A 23,059-nucleotide genomic window follows, 5' to 3' on the forward strand; every position below is an offset into this window, starting at 1 on the left:
CCTTTCCAACATACACTGCTCAATACTTTAATTTACTATAATAATAATAATAATAATAATAATAATAATAATAATAATAATAACAATAATAATAATAATGATAATAATCATAATAATAAATAATAATACTACTACTACTACTAATAATAATAATACTAATAAAAACAATAATAATACTGATCATAATAAAAATAATAATAATAAAAATGATAATAATAATAATAATAATATTATTATTATTATTATTATTATTATTATTATTATTTCACTGGGGAGGTGAAGGATCAACAATACCATGAACAAAATATAACATTAGTACTAGAGGAGGGACTTGTGAACCTGGCGAAGTGGCAATAACATCCATCAGGCCGTTTGGCTGAATGACGTAGCCTTAGGTTCCACGTTGGCGAGTCGCCGCCTCTTCCTGGGCCAGGAGGAATGAGGAAGAAGATAAATACAAGAACAAGCACCGCACTGCAGTACTGCTACCGTTAGCCTGAAGGCGTTCCCTCAAGGAAGAACCTTCTTCACACTGAAGCAGCAGCAGCTACTCAGTTTGGACCCCTCGAAAGGTGGAGCCTTACCTGCCCACCGCTCCCCCCCCCGTCAGGATAGTTATGGCGGGGCGGCCCCCTGCCTCACTGGTGACGTATCAGCAAGCGTGTGTGGTCCAGGCGCCGGAGCCGGGCTCTGGCGTCCAGTCTCTCCTCCTGGTTACAAAGTTGGCCTCACCGTCCAGCATGCACTCTGCCCATCCTCCCTCTCATCTCTTGTCTAGCCTTCGTCCCTTCCATAACTTGGACAGACATTTGCCAGTCTTTCCCATCGCATCTCTTCCCCAAGTCCCTTTCCCCAGTCTTTCTCTCCCTTACGTTATCATCTCAGTGCCAGCCTCCTCCCCCAATCCAACCCCAACCACCCTTCACGCTCCCATATATATCTCCCATTATCCCCCGCCCTAGTCCCACTCATCCCTTGCCCTGGCACCCAATAACCCCCATTCCACCTTTGCCCTCCTGCCTGTTAGGCTTTAAACTGCCCCAACCTCATCCACCGTGTCGGCTGGACAAGCCAGAGGCCTGTGCCACCTCAGCTGGATAACACAAAGGCGTCTCGCCTGTGTATGACTCTCTCTCTCTCTCTCTCTCTCTCTCTCTCTCTCTCTCTCTCTCTCTCTCTCTCTCTCTCTCGACTGATATGGTTTATATTAAAGAGAGCCGTCTTTACCCCCTCCTCCTACGAGTGTCACAATAATTCAGAAAAAGACTTTGGTTCCCTCTAGTTTTGTGCGCGGCTACCAGACTGGCCAGCACACGGTCAGGGAGGCACACTTGGCAAGCGAGTGATAGGAAGAGGAAGCGAGGCACTTCCAGGATTACGAGCCCAAATGTAGTGCAACAGTCGGGAGGAGAACCATGGACGGGACCAGAAACGACGGTGGAGGGAACAGAAGGATGATGACAGGGGAAATGAAAGTATTAGAGAGAGAAGAGTAAAGACAGGACTAAATGAGCGGAGATGGATGAGAGGGTGCGCCATGTGGTACAAAGAAACCAGAGCGTAACAGGAGTGAGGCCGTCGTCTGGCCACGGCTAACTCAGCCGTTCTTCCGCCAACCCACAAACATAACCCACATGCAGTACTTTCATCATGACACACCAACCACTGCCAACCTTCCAACACGCCAGCACTGCCCTCATCCTCTACCTACCTTCCAATACACCAGAAAATCGTCCACATTACCTACAATTTCCAAGCAATTCACAGATTTTGTCTAAACACTAAGTTAGCGTACCGGGCGAGTCATTCTTCCCAATGCGCTAACCATTTTTTCAGACACTTTGCTTCAATCTAAACGAATCTTCGTATACCACAGTCTAATGAATCTTCGTATACCACAGTCTAATGAATCTTCGTACACCACAGTCTAATGAATCTTCGTATACCACAGTCTAATGAATCTTCGTATACCACAGTCTAATGAATCTTCGTACACCACAGTCTAATGAATCTTCGTATACCACAGTCTAATGAATCTTCGTATACCACAGTCTAATGAATCTTCGTACACCACAGTCTAATGAATCTTCGGACAGCACAGTCTAATCAGAACAATTAATTTTCAAAGTGACGTCTTCGCTCAATTTCCAAAATTCAGATTTTTTTTCTTTTCCCGCGCCTTTTTCCTTCCTTTCCTCCCTCCATCCTGCATCAGGACGAGGCATTGGTGGCAGTTCCGCAGTCTGTCTCCCTTACAATTCTTTAACAGACAGAAAATTCGTCTCAATAAACACCCGCATTACAACTTCTCCCAGTTCAGATATAACTGTGCCTGCAGGTCTACAACTATGCTCACAGGTCAACCCACAGCATACTAGAGTTTCCAGCTTGGAGATCAAACTAACGCACACACCAATCTCCACCGGCCAAACTTGACAGTTGAGGAAAGGTTTTCAAATACCAGCAAGTAACCAAGACTTGAGAACGATAACCTGATGCCTCGAATACAGTGACATAACTTTGGAGTACGGCAAGTTAGCCTACTGAGTCCGGTACGGGGATCCTCTCCTGCCCTGCAGGTATGAACAAAACTCACATTCGCTCTACCATTTATTGGGACCCACGTACAGCTGACATAACCATCGACAGTGTCTCACTTGGTCAGCAAGGTGGGAGGATGAGTTCCTCAGTGACAGGTAGACAGTCAAGTCAGAATAATATATGGGGAGGAAAGACAACAGGAGATTTGATGGTCCATGCTGACTATACCTCACTTACGGGCCGCCCGTGGTCGAGTCAGCATCGGTTCAAATCTGGTAGCAGCAGCCGGTCCACAGTCAACCCTGCTGTTCATATTTCCCTAACGACTGGTAGATAAATTAGTTCCCAGACTCTGACACACTTTCTCCAAAATTCGTAAATACTTTCCCTTGTCTTTTTTTTTCGTTTCATGATATATATATATATATATATATATATATATATATATATATATATATATATATATATATATATTATGAAACCTTGAAATAAATATTTTGGACTAGACAGGAAATCCTTTTAAAACTTTTCCGTAAATTCATCAAGAATAAATTGTCAGAGAGCTACTAATCAGGCTAAGGGACTCGGAACGGAAAGATGTAGAGGTGATATTCAAAGGGGTGACAGAAGAGATAGATGAGTAAATTTCGTGTATCTAACTAGATTGCCAGAAGGCAGACTTCTTCGATGGATAGATCACCTCAGTGGAAAGGAATGCAGGAATCATGGCAGAATATCCCTATCGTAATGGGGTGAGGTCACCAGTACTTTGTAATAGGAATCAGTCCTAGAACCATTTATCTTCTTGATCTGTGTAGACGATGCCAAGAAAATGTGGAAAGTGATAACTGCCTAAACGTACAAGGGGACCGAGACAAACTCCAGAATTGGTTTGATACGTCTCTCATGAAATGCAAAGTTATGATGGGACTTGGTGAAAGATGACTTCGATGTGAATACTATCTTGAAGAATAAGCTGCAGGAATCTGTATGTGATGGAACTGGGTGTCAATACTGATCATAATCTGTTGACAAAGTCCCTTCCAGAAGAAATGTACAAGGAGAGAAACAGTCAATGGCTGAATTGACTGGGATCACATTTAAGTGCTGTACATGTGCAAAAGAATATCTCAAGTTTGGTCACTGCCTTTGAAGCAAGAAGTATTAACAGAGAAGGTCCAAAGGAAGGCAATAAAGATGGTATCATAACTAAAACACCAGTGGCCATATATTTGTCCATCATGGGGGAGACTAAGTTTTTAAACCATTTCGATGTCAGTAGGGCCGGTACATCAAAAGATGCAAGGATTGAACAACCAGAGGCCATAACGTGGAATTCAACAAGAATTTTGTGTACAAGATACAGAGGTATTTTTTTTCCATTATAGGTATTGGATGAATGGAATAATGGAATGATGAAAGTGAATGTGGACAGAATGCAGATGTTTGAAAAGTTGTAAGATTGTAGAGAAAGTTCAAGAGATGGGGCCCCATGATTGTAGACTCCCTCCTCGTACTGTACAAGTAGTAATTGTAGAGGATGCCACACATCATGGATGTGACAATTAGGTTAACACACCCAGAGTGTGGCCCTGGTAGCCATACACTCAACGTATGACACAGAAGCCTCCACACCCCGGGTGTGATATTGAGTTTGCCGCAATACACCCCAGGTGTGACAAAAAGGTTACCATACCCAGGGTGTGACACAGAAGTTACCACATACCGGGTGTGACAAAAAGATTGCCATATCCCGGGTGTGACACAGGTTGCCACATCCCAGGGGCAGCAACTCCGCTCATCTCTGGCTTATCGTTGTGTAACAATTTTCTTTTAACGATGAACAGGAAATATTTTATTCAATTTTTAAATGTACTGCAACAGGGATACACAACATACAATTACTCTCTCTCATTACTCTGTGTGTGTGTATATATATATATATATATATATATATATATATATATATATATATATATATATATATATATATATATACACACTATTTGTTATTACCTTCCCATTAGCCCCCTTCACCGATGTTCCCTTTTGTTCTCTCGTCTTATGCATATATATATATATATATATATATATATATATATATATATATATATATATATATATATCCCTGGGGATGGGGATTAAGAATACTTCCCACGTATTCCCTGCGTGTCGTAGAAGGCGACTAAAAGGGGAGGGAGCAGGAGGCCGGAAATCCTCCCCTCTCATTTTTTTTTAATTTTCCAAAAGAAGGAACAGAGGGGGGCCAGGTGTGGATATTCCACAAAGGCCCAGTCCTCTGTTCTTAACGCTACCTCGCTAATGCGGGAAATGGCGAATAGTTTAAAAGAAATATATATATATATATATATATATATATATATATATATATATATATATATATATATATATATATATATACGAGCGTATATATATATATATATATATATATACACGAGCGTTTCCCGCATCAGCGAGGTAGTCCCAAAACCAGACGAAGGCCACATTCGCTCACATCCATTCTCTCGCTGTTATGGATAATGCGCCGAAACCGCATCTCCCTAAACACATCCAGGCCCCAAAGAGCTTTTCATGCCCCCCCCCCCCCCCCCCCCCCCCCCCCGTTTCACATGCCCTGGTTTAGTCCATTAACAGCACGTCGACCCCTGTATACCACATCATTCCACTTCATTGTATCCGGTGTATGTTCAGGCCCCGATCACTCAAAATCTTTTTCACTCAATCCATCCATTTCAAATTTGGTCTCCCGCTTCTCCTTGTTCCCTTCACTTCTGATGCAAATATCCTATTTGTCAACCTCTCCTCACTCATTTTCTCCAAATGTTTAAATCATTTCAGCACACCCTTTTAAGATCTCTTAAACACACTTTTTATCACCACATCTCTAACTTACACTTTTATCACTTATCAGATCAAACCATCTCACACCACATATTGTCCTCAAATGTTCCATTTGCAACACATCCACCCTCCTCCGCATATCTTCATCCATAGCCCATGGCTCGCATCCATATAACATTGTTGGAACTACTATACCTTCCAACATACCCATTTTTGCCCTCTTAGATAATACTCTCTCATTCCACGCATTCTTCAGTGCTTACAAAATTTCGCCCTCTCACCCACCCTGCCCTGAGACTCGTTTCCGCTTCCATGGTTCCATTTGCTGCCATTTCCACCCCCAGAATAATTGATCGAGGAAAGAATAATATTGTGAGACAGTTTGATGGAAAGTGGAGCTTGTTTGATAGCTGGAGAGGTGTGCTGAAATTATGTGGGCCTGTGGGGAGGATAAGTGGGAGAGAGTATATGTGTCACAAGTGGAGGGAACTTAGAGGACGGGGAGATCGATCATGAGATGGATAGATCGAGTCATCAAGACCTAAATACACAAGATGTGATGCTCACACAATAGAACGAACTGGAGCGATTTGGCATACAAGGAGCGACACGGTGTCAGTGGGCTGAACCAAGGACTATGAAATGATTAGGGAAAACCACGGAAACGTGTGTGAGGCTTAGCTGTGGATAGAGGCTCTGTTTTCAGTGCTTTATACATGACGGGTAGAAAGTGGAAGCAAGAATGCAAGTGCCGTGTTTTCGTCTGTTTATGGCGCTAACTCGCTGAAGAGGGAAATCGCGAACATGTATTTTATATATATATATATATATATATATATATATATATATATATATATATATATATATATATATATATATATATATAACGCGTGTTACCGGATTCCGCCAATAAGAGGTTACACTGCACGTGAAGTCACCTTTGGCGAGTCTGTGTCATTGGAATTAAAGTCGTGAAAGAACTCATTTTAAAGGATTCTTAATTCTCCTGCTACTGGAAGGAGATTAGTCTTAAGGCTGCAGGATCCTTTAGCAAGAGGTGGTGGGTGCACCCGGGCTCTACCGTACAAACTATTCCTGGGACAGATATAAATGAAAAAAAATGTCACAAGAATCTTTCCACGTAGAAAGTCAGCACGAACGTTTGCTGTAACCTGTATGGCATAGATATGATCGGACACAGCTCAAGCTTGTTTCTCGCCAGCTATTTAAGCGTCAGGTTTACCTCTACACCTGGCGAACACGCAGAACCAGTCGTCAGTGGGTGTGGACCCGTACCACAGCATCATATTCAACTCAAAACTTTTGATTTCTTTGACTGTGTGTATCATCAAAAATGGCTGAAGTAGAGGTAAATGTCAATATCTCCATTTTATTTGCATAAACGATGATTCATAATGATGAGGTCAATACTTGTGTACGCGGGGCCCCACGCACCAGCCAGCCATATCAACCTGCGGAAGGCCAGCAGTTCTCCCAACCTCCTGCACTAGTTCTGAGTGGTCCTTGTGTCACAAAGCCGTCCTTAGGTGACCTGCATCACCAGCATGTAACCACAAACCCGCCCACGGGTCACCTCACCACCCACACACAACACCAATAGAAAAAAGAGTATGTTGACTTACTGGATCGCGATGTTACAAAGTGACCCCTCCCACATACACAGTACGACCCCAAAACACCTCGTACATACTTACCGACATTCTCTCTCGCAACATCCACCATCGCAAGCAACACGAGAGAGAGAGAGAGAGAGAGAGAGAGAGAGAGAGAGAGAGAGAGAGAGTCAGGCGGGCTGACAACTCGCTGTTACCAGCCAAGGAGATCTGGTCCTCATTCTCCCTCATCCACCCACCTAGTACCCATCTACATTCCCAACTTACAAACCACCTTCACTCCCACCCACCCAATCGCAGCCATTGTCAGTGCTGCTGTACTGTACTCCCCACAGCTCAGACTGGACACATACATCATTATAAACACGTGGAATATCCTGGAAGGATTTTCCCAATTTCTACTGAAAGTATTTCCCTTGTGCCACGAGAAACAGGGAACATTGTAAAATAATACCCCAGAAATCAAGAGGTACAACAAGTACAATAAGGGAATAGAGCAAAAACCTGGCCTACAGCCACGCTATGTACACTGGAGGACCTTTTAAAGGTTCGACAGAAGTGCTAACGTGTAGCAGACCCGGTAGGATGTGGTGGTAAGGTATGGCTATAGGCACGACCTCCACAGCATGACTGAGTACAGTGGTAGCATGGCAGCTTGGTCTTAGTCTGATTTATTGAAAGATCAACGAAACCATCGTAAGATTTACGGAAGATAAGGTAAATCATCATAAGGTATACGGAAGATAAGGTAAACCATCTTAAGGTATACGGAAAGTGAACCATTGTAAGGTATAGAGAAGGCAAGGTCAACCGTCGTTAGGTATATGGAAGGTAAATTATCCAAAGGTATACGGAAAGAAAACCATCGTAAGGTATATGTAAGGCAAGATAACCCGTCGTATGGTATACGTAAGGTAAGATAGGCCATCGTAAGGTAAGGGAGACCATCGGAAGGTAAGGTAAACTATCGGAAGATATGAAAAAATAACGTAAACCGTAGTAAACCCCCTCCAACCTACCATTCCTAAGACGCATACTCCACCTATATGCGTTATAACGTATCCCTCTCACCTATCCCGTCCACGATCACGCCTGCCTGTCTCGTCCACTATCCCGCCTGCTTATCCTGTGTAGCCCGCTAAACAATACTTTCTCATTCACTCTTAAACGGGCATACATAAATACACATACACACATATACAGTGGGGCGTGTATGGTGTGTACATCTGTCTAGTGTTGTATGACTGGCCACGTCAGAGGTCAGTACAAGAGCCCCTACATGACTTACCGAGCCCTAGCCTCCCTGCTACAAGGCCATATCCTACACAGCAACCCCCCCCCCTGGATGGTGGGATATGGGATCAGGAAAAGTTCTAGTAGTGGGGTTCAATAAACCTCCCAGGTTCCCCCATGACACTGCTGACCACCATGCCAGAATCTCCCATGGCACTGCTGACCACCATGACCGACACGTTGCGTTTGTGTCTGTGAACCTGCCTACACTGGTGAGCCCCATCTCTTGTGCTGTATGGGGGTGGGGGCACATATCTTGTGCTGTACGGGGGTGGGGGCCCATATCTTGTGCTGTACGGGGGAGGGAGATCTACACTAGTGGGGGCCCATGTCTTGTGCTGTACGGGGAGGGAGCTGTACACTGATGAGGGCCCAAATCTCTGAAAGGATTATGAAAATGTGTGTGTGTGTGTGTGTGTGTGTGTGTGTGTGTGTGTGTGTGTGTGTGTGTGTGTGTGTGTGTGTGTGTGTGTGTGCGCGCGCGCGCGCACCCGGCCAGCAGGGTGTCACGTTATATTACGCTACCCAAATCAAAGTCAGTCTGGAGTCCTGGAGGACGACGCTGGTGTAGGGAGGGGCGGGAGTCCTGCCTGAGGCTGGTGTCGTAGGGTGGGTGGGGCTTCAGCTGGTAGCATACTGCCCGTTCTCTACCGAGTCGGTAATATTCGGTAAATCATAAGTTTTTTCACGTGTTTCGCCAACTCCCTCACAAAATTATCGAAGTAAAATGAATTCAGTGAGAGACGAATTTATCTGGGAGGGGCGTCAAGTGACAAGAATAAACATGAAGGAGGACGAGTATACGGCCGGCTAGGAGGGAGAGGTGCAGCAAAACTAAGGTGAAGGAGAGGGGCAACTGGAGGGGGTTGAGTGGGAGAGGTAGCAGGGGGGGGGGGGGTTAAAGTAGAGGAGTATGAGGAGGGGTGAAGGTGAGAGGCAGCAGAAAGGGGTGATGGGGAGAGGCAGCAGGAGGGGTACAGGAGAGGGGCAGCAGGTGGAAGAAGGTGTGAGGGAGAGGTAACAAGAGGGGCATTACAGGATGAGAGGGAGAGGCAACAGGAGGTGCGGCGGGAAGAGCCCTTCCGTCAAACAGCGGTGGGAGGTTCCGCTGTAAACCAGTGGCTGGACAACCCGACAATTAACAATATGAAAATATAACGAAGAAAATCTTGGACGAACACAAAGACGCACTCGACCAAGCTATGACACCAGTCAGCCTCAGCCTTCAATAATTAGTGTCTGGTAATTAATGTAAACAGTGAACTCAGTTTTCGGCTCTGAACAGATGAAGAATTATTCTTCAAGCTTAATATAGACTCCAACCTCTAGTCCTAGCGAACACCTCAGTCCTTGAACCTGGGGAACACCCCAACCTCTGGCCTAAGGAACACCACAGTCTCAGGGAGGGGAAAACCACAGTCTCTGGCCCTCGGGAGCACCACAGTGTCAGGGTCTGGAGAACTTTACAGTTTCTAACCTTGGGGAACACCATAGTCTTACTGCCTGGGGAACACCACAGTCTCTGGTCTCACTACCTACTTTAGTCTTTAGCCACATAACAGACCACAGTAAGTCTTGTATATGTACGTAATATCTGGTCCTTATGAAGACGACAATTTCTGGCTTTCATCGAGACCATAATAACGTCTTAATATAGACACGAGTACCTGGCTGACCAGACCCCAGTTGGTGTCGGATGCCCAGGGATGGTACCACAATCATCAGCCCCCCTCCCCCCCCCCCCCAAAAAAAAAAAAAAAGATACAAGCCTAGGGTCACACCTACACCTTTTGAATCCCAGGATACAACGTTGAGATATGATGGTTTGATCTTTGCCCTATCTTTTAAGGTACGGTCAAAGGTTAGGTCATCATATCCGATGGTTGTACCGTTCTGCTCAATATGGTATTGTACTGTACACTAAGATTCAGGATAATGCCAGACTTGGTACACTACTCCAAGTATGCCAAACTGGTCCCGAACCAGAACTGATCAAAGATTTGGATTGATGCAAGACTAAGACCTGCACTACTGCTCAGCCAAGCCCAGGCTATAAATTAGGTCTTTCAAGCTAGAGAAAATGACCGTGACCCGGATGAGGCTTAGGTATAAAGATGCAGAAAGTCAACACAACGGTGTCTGCTCCACGACACCACACACCACGTGGCTCTCTCTCTCTCTCTCTCTCTCTCTCTCTCTCTCTCTCTCTCTCTCTCTCTCTCTCACACACACACACACCGCCGCAGCCGCCACCTCCCTTAAGCTATTATGTACGTCTTGATAATTTGTTGCCTGTGTATGATGCTGTGCTTTCTTATTACCTCAGACTTGGCAGTTGTATAACCACATCAGAGTTGGTGGTTTGTTGTACATGTACTTCGTTCTCGTGAAGTTTTTGCTCCTAAATCGTAAAAAATTCTACCTTCAAATTTCGTGAATTTCTTGATATCGGTCACGCCGCCGCCAGACTCCTATCTCGTCAACGTTTGCCCTCAGCCAACTTGTTATACTTCCTCGCCTCGCAGGTCAGACACCCTCCTAACAAGCACGAGCTTCCCACCAAGGCTCACCTGCAGCAGGGCGGCACCAACGACCTACCATGGACTACCTGCAGAACCCCGGGCGTCATGACCAGCTACATGGATGGCAGGATTAGCTGAGCGGTAGAACCAGCTGGGTAGCGGAACCAGCTGCGAGGTGGAGCAAGCTGGGTGGCGGGGCCAGCTGGGTGGTGAGGCCAGCTGGGCGGCGGGTCCAGCTGGGTAGCGGGGCCGGGCGGGTCAGAGTTTCTTGTGGAAAGTGAAAACGCGGCCAGGCAGGAGGGCCGGGCCGTGTCAAGGGTAACGTTCCTGCCTCGCACCCCTGCCCCTACGCCCATACCGTAGTCTTTACGCCCACACACTCGCTTGCACGCCCTTATCGCCGCCTGCACGCCAATATCCCCTCCCACATGCTTACATGCACGCCCACGACCATCACATATACTCCTATACAAACTTTTAAAGTCGTTCAAATGTTCATAGTTTGTTCTCAGTTCATCACGCCCCGCAACACCCCTTTACCGCCCATGAGCAGGTAGTTTTTAGGGGGGGGTTAGGAGGTGGAAGTAGCATTTGGTGAAGGGAGGCAACGTCAGCTGGACCTGGCCATCCCCACAACAAACATCCTATTTTCCTAGTACAGAGCACACCTCTCCACACACCTACAACATCCTAGACTCGCTGACAACACTAACGAAGCCTCACAAACCACTACCTGGAGCCGCCCTGATTCCCTACCCTCCCTGGTCAGTGTTGCTCATTCACTACCCTCTCTGGTCAGCCCAACCTGTGCATGCCTTTCACCCTCCTGCATGTTCAGGCCCCAATATCTCATAATCTATTTCACACTTCACCCTCGCTACCTCGCTAACGCGGAAGACAGCGAAAAAAAAAAAAAAAAAAAAAAAAAAAAAAAAAAAAAAAGGGATTTTATATATATATATATATATATATATATATATATATATATATATATATATATATATATATATATATATATATTATTATTATTATTATACTTTGTCGCTGTCTCCCGCGTTTGCGAGGTAGCGCAAGGGAACAGACGAAAGAAATGGCCCAACCCACCCCCATACACTTGTATATACATACGTCCACACACGCAAATACACATACCTACACAGCTTTCCATGGTTTACCCCAGACGCTTCACATGCCTAGATTCCATCCACTGACAGCACGTCAACCCCGGTATACCACATCGCTCCAATTCACTCTATTCCTTGCCCTCCTTTCACCCTCCTGCATGTTCAGGCCCCGATCACACAAAATCTTTTTCACTCCATCTTTCCACCTCCAATTTGGTCTCCCTCTTCTCCTCGTTCCCTCCACCTCCGACACATATATCCTCTTGGTCAATCTTTCCTCACTCATTCTCTCCATGTGCCCAAACCATTTCAAAACACCCTCTTCTGCTCTCTCAACCACGCTCTTTTTATTTCCACACATCTCTCTTACCCTTACGTTACTTACTCGATCAAACCACCTCACACCACACATTGTCCTCAAACATCTCATTTCCAGCACATCCATCCTCCTGCGCACAACTCTATCCATAGCCCACGCCTCGCAACCATACAACATTGTTGGAACCACTATTCCTTCAAACATACCCATTTTTGCTTTCCGAGATAATGTTCTCGACTTCCACACATTCTTCAAGGCTCCCAGAATTTTCGCCCCCTCCCCCACCCTATGATCCACTTCCGCTTCCATGGTTCCATCCGCTGCCAGATCCACTGCCAGATATCTAAAACACTTCACTTCCTCCAGTTTTTCTCCATTCAAACTCACCTCCCAATTGACTTGACCCTCAACCCTACTGTACCTAATAACCTTGCTCTTATTCACATTTACTCTTAACTTTCTTCTTCCACACACTTTACCAAACTCCGTCACCAGCTTCTGCAGTTTCTCACATGAATCAGCCACCAGCGCTGTATCATCAGCGAACAACAACTGACTCACTTCCCAAGCTCTCTCATCCCCAACAGACTTCATACTTGCCCCTCTTTCCAAAACTCTTGCATTCACCTCCCTAACAACCCCATCCATATATTCTCCGACAACTATTCGTCTACGACCATAATAGTGATATAATTGTTTGATCGCAGGTAATCAAATATCCTTCTTATACGCACAACAATCGACGTCTCGTTGATAATTTCCTATCAGGAACACATTAACATCTTGCTCACGTTGTACCGAAACCCACTGTCCAACGCTGCGGGTGGCGGCGATTGAATCCTTGTTGTCAGAGAATATTATGGAAGTGCGCGCTTCATTGCATTATATTCACTGTCTATATATATATATATATATATATATATATATATATATATATATAATATTATTCAGTTTTACATTTGGAAATGGTTAACAGCTTGTACAGATGTATGCTGAAAAAGTACTGGTGTTTGGGAATACTAAGTTAAAAAGAGGGACATACACAAGTATACGTATGTGAGCAGGAAAGATGGTCATTGGACATTACTGGATTATATATTAATAGGTAAACGTGTGACGGACAGACTTTGGGATGTGAATGTGCTAATAAGAGGGGCAGCTGCTGGGATGTTTGACCACTATCTTGTGGAGGTGAGGGTAACAACACAGAAGTTTTCAAAAAAGAGGAAACAATATCAGGTGGAAAGAAAGTGGCGAGCTAGCATGTGCGAGAGATGCGTGTGGCATGCAAAAGTTGGGAGGTGGGCAGATTAGAAAAGGTAGTGAGCGGTGGGATGAAGTAAAGTTGCTAGAAAGGAGTGCAAATGATTGGGGGATGTAAAAGAGAAAGCGGCAGGAGGTCCAGAGGAAGATGCAGGGACTGAAAAGATGGTAAATGAAAGCTTGGGTGAGAGAGTAAATTTTAGGGACTACGAAAAACAAAAGAATAAATAGGAATATCGGCGAAGGGGGAAAAAGGGGAAGTGGTAACAAGTAGTGATGAAATGAGTATCTTGAAGGACTGTTGAATGTGTTTGATGATAGCGTGCCAGATGTAGGGTGTTTGGGTCGGGGTGGTTTGCAAAGTGAGAGTGTCATGGAGAGGGTTTAGCGAGGACAGAAATGGCAAAAGCCTTACCTAAGATGAAATGTAGGAAGGCTGCTGCAGTGGATGGTGTTACAGTCGAATTTCTCAAGAAAGGGGGTGACTGTATTGTTGACTGGATCAAGGTGGTGGGCCTGAGGATTGGTGGAATGCATGTATAGTGCCACTGTATAAAGGCAAGGAGGATAAAGATGAGTATTCAAACTACAGGGGTACAAGTTTGTGGAGCACACCTCAAGTTGTATGGAAATGTATTGATTGAGAGGGTGAAGGCATGTACAGAGCATCGGACTGGGGAAGAACAACATGGTTTCAGTAGTAGTAACGGATGTGTGGGTCAGGTGTTTGTTTTAAAGATTGTGGGTGAGGAATACTTACAGAAACGGTTGGATTTGAATGTGGCATTTATGGATCTGTAGAAGGCATGCCAGAATTGATAAAGATGCCTTGTGGAAGGTCTTACGAACATACGGTGTGGGAAGAAAGCTGCTAGAAGCCGTGTTTTTTTTCTATCATGAATGTAAAGCATGTATACGAGTAGGGAAAGAGGAGAGTGAATGGTTTCAAGTGAAAGTTAGTCTGTAGCAGGCGTGTGTGATGTTACAATGGTTGTTTAATTTGTTTATGGATATGGTGGTGAGGGAATAATTGCGAAAGTCTTGGAGGAGCGAGTGTGCAGTCTATAGGGGATGAGAGGGCATGGGAAGTGAATCAGTTGTTATTTGCTGATGTAGTAGATACAGCATTAGAGCAGATTCGAGTGAGAAACTGCAGAAGTCAGTAACTGAGTTTGGAAGAGTGCGTGAAAGGAGAAAGTTGAGTAAATGTCAATAAAAGCAAGGTTATTAGGTGTAGTAGGATTGAGGTACAGGTTATTGGGGTTTGACTTTGAATGGAGGCAACTTTGAGGAAGTGAAGTGTTATAGATACCTGGGAATGGATATGGCTGGGAATGGAACCATGGAAGCGGATGAGAGTCGTAGGGTGGGTGAGAAGCCGAAGGTTCTGGGAAGGTTCTGAAGGATATGTGTAAAGAGAGATCGTTAAGTAGGAAGGTAAAAATGGGTATGCTTGAAGGTATATTTTCCCAAACAATATTATATGGATTCAAAGCATGGGCCATAGATGAATGCTGTGTGGAGGAAGGTGAATATTTTGGAAATGAAATGTCCGAGGACAATATGTGGTATGAGATGGTTTGATCGAGTAAGTAAAAAAAGGTACAAAAGAGGCGTGGAAATAAAAAGTGTGATTCAGAGAGCTGAAGAGGGTGCACTGAACTCGTTAGGACATACGGAGATAAAGAGTTAAGAAAGGTTGACAAAGAGGATATGTGTGTCAAAAGTGGAAGAAACAAGGAGAACCGGGAGAACAAAGTGGAGATGGAAGGATAGAGTGAAAAAGATTTTGAGTCATCGGGGCCTGAACATGCTGGAGGGTGAAAAGTGTGCACGGAATAGAGTGAATTGGAATGATGTGGTATATCGGGGTCGACGTGCTGTCAGTGGTCTGATCCAGGGCATGTGAAACGTCTGGAGTAAACAATGGAAAGGTCTGTGAGGTCTGGATGTGGATAGGGAGCTGTGATTTCGGTGTATTACACATGATAGCTAGAGAATGGATGAGCGGACACAACCTTTCTTCATCCGTTCAAAGCACTACCTCGCTAGCGCGGGAAACTGCGATAAAGTATATATATATATATATATATATATATATATATATATATATATATATATATATATATATATATATATATATATATTGCAGGACTCCGTCTAGTCAAGGGTATACCGCGAGATGTCACATATGGTGATCGTGTATACCTGGGAATAGTCTCGCCAAAGTAGTTTTCACTGCACATGAGGCTACATTTCTCTGTTAGTGGAAGAAGCGCAACTCTTGGGCTGTAGGAGCCCTTAGAAAGGTCCTTAATAACACCATGATTCTTTCATAGAAATTGGTCCTAACCACATGGCACCATGAGGTTCACAATGGTAAGTACAGGAGTGTTCCTACATCTGTCTGTACGAGTTCTGACTGGAACAGTCGAGTGTGGTGACGAACGGCGGAGGGTTGCCTCTGTGACTGCGGTGTGTCAACAGTTTATTGCCAAACTGCCGTGTGAGCTGCCGGTGTTGGTTGGAGATGGTGGATGGGTTCAGCGAGATGAGGGCCTCTTGGTGTGTGTGTGTGTGTGTGTGTGTGTGTGTGTGTGTGTGTCTAGGGAGAAGTGTTGGACGAGTGTCTGTACTCTTTTCCTTCCTCTGACTATTATACAACCTCGCGGAAGGTGTCTCTCGCTCGCGATGTAGTGATCCAGCAATACGGCTGTTGTCATATTCCCTCCCCCCCTAACCTAACCTAACCTACCTTACCCTACCCTAACCTAACCTCACCTCACCTACACTCACCTAAGCTACCCTACCCTACCTTTAGTTGCTGTCTTCTAATCAGCGCCACATACACCTGGGTGGCTGGTATTCTATCGACAAAAACTTAATCTCTCCATCTTGCGTGTAACACCAGACTCTGTGTAACACTAGACTCCGTGTAACACTAGACTCTGTGTAACACTAGATTCCGTGTAACACTAGGCTCCGTGTAACTGATATAACTCAACTCTATATCTTACTGAGGAGAGTTGTACGCGCTCGCCCTGCCTATAGGTAAAGAAAGTTCAAGTTTATATTACTATCAACAGTACATTACTCTCCATACTGTAATAAGAGAATGACAAAAAATCTCACACACACACACACACACACACACACACACACACACACCAAAGTTATCTAATCTCAGCTGGGTGTAATGTTTTTTATGAGGTTAAATATACAGAGGACACACGTACTACATTGATATACATTCATACATCCAGATGTATATTGTTTATCACAAGGTGAGGCAAAAGTCGGGACCTGTAGGATCAACCTAGGAGGCACAGGTCGGGACCTGTAGGATCAACTTAGGAGGCACAGGTCGGGACCTGTAGGATCAACCTAGGAGGCACAGGTCGGGACCTGTAGATTCAACCTAGGAGGCACAGGTCGGGATCTGTAGGATCAACCTAGGAGGCACAGGTCGGGACCTGTAGATTCAACCTAGGAGGCACAGGTCGGGACCTGTAGGATCAACCTAGGAGGCACAGGTCGGGACCTGTAGGATCAACCTAGGAGGCACAGGTCGGGACCTGTAGTATCAACCTAGGAGGCACAGGTCGGGACCTGTAGGATCAACCTAGGAGGCACAGGTCGGGACCTGTAGATTCAACCTAAATTCCAGGCAGGAAGGGGGAGGAGGTGAGGAGGGGGAGGGAGGGTTGCGTAAGGAGGGAGACCTTGTACAGGATCCAGGCCAACACGGCGGCCACAGCAGAGGTTGCTGCCTCCATCGTCTTGCCCAACACTCGCCTACCGCCACCCACATCCGTACGACTCGTCACCACCCACACTGACCGTCACTACCCACACTGACCGTCACCATCTATGACAGCTATCACTATCCACGTGGCACACCGAGATCCACATGGGGCGATATTATCCACTTAGGGCACCAAGACCCGTGTGAGGCACCAAGACCCGTGTGAGGCACCAAGACCCGTGTGAGGCACCAAGACAAGTGTGAGGCACCAAGACCAGTGTGAGGCACCAAGACCCGTGTGAGGCACCAAGACCCGTGTGTGGCACCAAGACCAGTGTGAGGCACCAAGACCCGCGTGAGGCACCAAGACCAGTGTGAGGCACCAAGACCCGTGTGAGGCACCAAGACCCGTGTGAGGCACCAAGACCAGTGTGAGGCACCAAGAACCGTATAGTAGCACAATATGTACACGAGAGCAAGATTCCCGTGTAACAGGTCACAAGCGTCAGCAGCGTCAAGCCACCTTCATCAAGGTGCCAGGTTTCCTGTGTGCCGTGCGGTAGCAAGAACAGCAGACACAAGTGATAAGGAGGAATAATAAACCTTCAGTAACCACAACAAAACTTGGTAGCAGTAACGGCGGATGTGGTAGTTGGGATGTACAGGGCAGGAGAATCACGTGTGTTACACGATGGTCAGAGCTGACGGGAGGGGGGGGGGGGAGGTTGTGAGGATCCCACGCCTCTAGAAAGGGATACACGCCCACGGGTGGGGATCCCACGCCTCTGGGAAGGGATTCCAGTCCTCCTGTAGGATGATAACACGCCTCCCAGGAAGAGGATCCCATGCCCCCAAGAGTGAAATGCGTCTACAGAAGTAGAGGCTGGAAGAGAATGCTTCAGAATAGTTAATGAAAGTGATCCTGTGCTACAGCATTGAGCAAATTTGTACATATACGTCCATCTGTGTGAGAGAAAACGTTTGTCCTCCTAGCACAGGGATAATGTGAATCCCATGTTACATTCACATATCTCCTACACACTCGTCACTTGCCCCAGGATAACCCTATAGTTTGCTGCACGTGTAGTACAGTACGACGGTACGACGATAAGCCCTAACATCCGGCCAGTACCAACCCACCAGCCCCCTCTGGATCCCAAGCTTCAGCATCGAACATTTGGGATGGGTTGAAGGCACCTCGGTCACCGTTACCACTGTCAGCGTTTGACGTCATCACATGACCTGCTCAACCTGATTGGTAGTGTTTCTTACTATCATCAACGACGCAGTTCAACACCAGACATACCGTTTAGCATCACCAGACATACTGTCTAACACAAAACTACTAACACCACCAGACATACTGCCTAACACCACCAAACACACTGTCTAACACCACCGGACGTATTATCTACGACAATTAGAAAATTTTGAACACCAGTAACAATAACAGCAGGCACACTAGGTAAGACTCAGCCCCACTATCGTTAACCTTGATACACTGTGTAGTACGACTCTCCATACTGAGTCATGTTCGTCTGCAAGAATTTTTCATGGTAGGGGCAGCGAGGAAGGGAAAAGAGGAGCGGCAAAGCCAAAAGAGATGTGGCCGGAGGAAAGGGATGTGGGAAGCTGCCCATAGTGGGAGTGGATGGACTTAAGTTTGTGGAGGTTTGCTTAGGACTTACTGCAGGATGGCAGCTTCACAATTTAAAAGGAGGAGGGAAGAGGCAAAAGCCCCCCTTGCCACCGCTGCAGACGCCCATAGTAATCTCTGAAGCTATAATAAATCCTCTGTTTGACTTACTAATCCCATTAGTTATACACTTTCATACAGGATACACCAAGAAAACTGGCTACACCCAACAGGTACCATCTACTACCATGGTGACTCAGGGCCCACACGCCACTTCCTCACACACGATCATCATCACAATGTTCAAACAACAGGGATGATCCCAGTTGCTGTGGGTGAGGATGGCAGGGGGGGGGGTAGGTGTTGATGTGGCAGTGACGATGGTTTTAATCAAAATGGTGGTGAAGCGAATTGTGATAGGGAGCTTCGGGTGTGTGTGTGTGTGTGTGTGTGTGTGTGTGTGTGTGTGTGTGCGTGTGTGTGTGTGTGTGCGTGCGTGTGTGGGGAAGAGGGGTGGGGGGGGGAGGAGCTGGGCAGTGGGTTAGTGGTGGCGTGATGTGGGAGAGAATGAGGGGGGTGGGGAGGGGGAATTGCTGGGTAGGAGGATGGTGGAGGAGGAGGAGGGGATAGGGCCACTTTTCCCGGCCAGACCTGTTACTCAGTTACTCCAAGGTCGGCCAGTTCACCACTCTCCACCCCCCCTCACACCACCGAGGAGTGTCTAACCCCGTTAGCACTGACCACAACCCCAACCCAGGCTCTGTTTTAGCTGCCCCAAGACCCCACATGGTGGCCCTAGTCCCAAAAACTTCAACGGAAAGACGATGATCAAAACAGCTCTACGGCCCACAGTAAGTCAAATGCCCTACCAGAGGGTGTTGCGGCTAGCGTCCACAGCCTAAGAGCGGGAGGGATGAGCAACCGTTTCGTGAATGGCCAAGACGGCGTAAACCACGGCTGGCTAGAATACAGACCGAGACTTAATAAAGTCTTATCATAAGGGTGGTTATTCCGCCGAGAAAACCCGGGTTACGAGGCTCGACGGCTGGAGTTTCAAAGACCCGTTTCTGCTGCTCAAAAGTGGACCTTGCAGCAAGAAGGGTAAACTCAACTAAATCCACTTGCTGTACACTGCAGTGATCCAGGACGCACGTACCACAGGTGAGGTACCGTACTACAGGTAATATACCGTATGCATTTGGTACCAACACAATATTATGGTACAAGATGTTGAAGTATGACAAAAATAAGCATTACTTCTGTGCATTATATCGAGTAACGCCACACAAACAAACTGCAATTTCCTAATCGAGGAAACTGCCGGAATACAAGATCGTAAGCAAAAGGAAACATACACAGTTAGTGCCTCAAGCCAGTTAAGTAAGTTGGATAAATATAGTCAAATTAATGATGCTTTCCGTTAAAGTAAGACAGACAAAGGAAGCCAAACCAAACCAGCCTGAAGACTCCAGTCCAAGTCTTCAAGGGAAGCCATATGACTGGTCAATCAATCATAATCACAACTTCATCAAATGAGTAAAATAAAATAAATGACCAAATAAAATCATTCATGTTAGGACAATAATTCCAAGAAAGCCAGGCCCTGCTACCCGGATAAAACCAAACGAAGTTTGCCAAGTAATCAAAAGGCAAAGCAAACCAGGTAAAACATGACGTCAAATTAACCAAATCAACTCAGATCAAACAACACATAGGGAGGCTAAGCCAGAAGTTGTCTTGATGAAACAAACGAAATAGGGGACAAATAAGCCAAGGCAAGTTAACACAAAAAAAGTAAAGTAAACTTGGTCAAAGTCTCCAGACAAGCCAACCTAGTTAAGCAAATCACATCAGGTCAAACCAAGTCAAGCACTTGACATTACGTCAAGCCATTACAAGCTATACCAAAGAGCCTAGAGACAGGAACAGTACATACATAAAAGATAATGTAAAAAGCCAAGCAAACCTGGAGGTCAATACGCCAAGAAGAAAAACAAGCAGAGCCAGTAATCCCCTTCAGCACGACGGTACGACCCTTAATACCGTGCTTTGACCACTGGGCAATATGGTGCGACCACTAAACACTACAGTACAACCACTGAACACGACGGTACCACTCTTGGGCATGACGGAGGTTAGGTTCGGTTAGGTCGATGGTCAGGTCATGATAACCCAAGGTCGTACTGTCGTACTTCAAGGATCAAGCTAGCAGGTGAAGCCAAGCTATAGCAACAGGCTGCCCCCTCACCTCCCGCCACCACAGGATCAAGCCAGCAGGTGAGGGGGTGTTAGGGGGGTATAAGGGAGGGGTTGGACATGGCAGTTCACCTGAGAGAGGAAGATAGTCGCTTAGTGTACAGATGGCTGGCTGGCGTGGGTGGTACTGGTGTGTGGCTGGTCTATATGGAACGGTGCCTTATTCATGTACCACTGGTGTGTGTGTGTGTGTGTGTGTGTGTGTGTGTGTGTGTGTGTGTGTGTGTGTGTGTGTGTGTTCGTTTAAGGAGGAGATTAGCTAAGAGTTATGTTCACAGAGGCTAGCTGGCCCGGGGCAACTTGCTGCCGCTCTCCCCTCCGCCTCCACAAGAAACAAGGCAGCGTTGGGGGTGGACCCGCTGACACATAATCTTGGCTCAACCCACACCTTCACTTACATAACATTTGCACGCACTTAAACTACTTAACACCAGTTTTCACTTACCATTCTGGCCTTATTTAACACCTTCACTATACCCTTAGCGATAACTGACGTTCATCAATACGTGGCTCATCACCTGTTACACTTCACATGTTTCCCAACCTGACAAGTCTCCACCGAGACTGTCTTTTTTAACAGCCAACTTCACGTCTTAATGAACCACATCATCCATATACTAAACAGAGTTCTTGAACCATGTCCTTGATTGTTTACCTGACCCCTTCTACGAACAACTAACTTGACCACATCTATAACAAGACATATGCCTCATAACCTGCCTGATGTGTCCTCAGGAAGCTGTCTTATGTGTCCTTAACAACCTGCCTAGGTTTCCCACTACTGCCAACTTCCTCAGTTCATCCCTGATCCTACTGTCGTCCAACTGCTAAAACATCTTTTCCCCCACAAACTTTCGGTTGACTGGACTTGTTTGTGCCCAAGTCAGACCGAATACACACACACACAATATATATATATATATATATATATATATATATATATATATATATATATATATATATATATATATCTTTCTTTCAAACTATTCGCCATTTCCCGCATTAACAAGGTAGCGTTAAGAACAGAGGACTAGGCCTCTGAGGGAATATCCTCACCTGGCCCCCTTCTCTGTTCCTTCTTTTGGAAAATTAAAAAAAAAAAAAACAAGAGGGGAGGATTACCATCCCCCCGCTCCCTCCCCTTTTAGTCGCCTTCTACGACACGCAGGGAATACGTGGGAAGTATTCTTTCTCCCTTATCCCCAGGGTTATATATATATATATATATATATATATATATATATATATATATATATATATATATATATATAACAGAACAGGAACAGAGAATTGGGCCAGGTGAGGGTAGTCCCTCAAAGGCCCAGTCCTCTGTTCTTAACGCTACCTCGCTAATGCGGGAAATGGCGAATAGTTTGAAAGATATATATATATATATATATATATATATATATATATATATATATATATATATATATATTGCATATAAAATTTCCTGGCCACAAGTGCGGAAGTCAATTCTAACAAGAAGACTTCAATACTCACGGCTGACGATCGCCACGCATCTCTGGAATCATTATTCATCGTGAAATCCCAGAGTGAAGCGTTCATTATATAATAAGTAGTGAACAACGATATGTGCGCGACGACGTATAGTCTTACTCTAAAGTGTACAACATATTGATAACAACATACTTACTGATAACATATTGATGACTACATATTGATGACTACATACTGATGACAACATACTGATGACTACATACTGATGACTACATATTGATGACTACATACTGATGACTACATACTGATGACTATATATTGATGACTACATACTGATGACTACATACTGATGACTACATATTGATAACATACATATTGATGACAACAGTGATACCAGGACGGG

At 45.4% G+C, this 23,059-nt stretch overlaps 1 protein-coding gene across 3 annotated transcripts in view; it reads right to left on the reverse strand.

Annotated features, from left to right (window-relative positions):
- Nucleotides 1-23,059, reverse strand: part of LOC139757996 (terminal nucleotidyltransferase 5C) — a 268,910-nt gene that overhangs the window by 9,641 nt on the left and 236,210 nt on the right. The gene's annotated exons all lie outside the window — the stretch shown is intronic.

The sequence above is a fragment of the Panulirus ornatus genome, chromosome 29, assembly GCF_036320965.1.
Source record: "Panulirus ornatus isolate Po-2019 chromosome 29, ASM3632096v1, whole genome shotgun sequence".
Classification (NCBI taxonomy): Eukaryota; Metazoa; Arthropoda; class Malacostraca; order Decapoda; family Palinuridae; genus Panulirus; species Panulirus ornatus.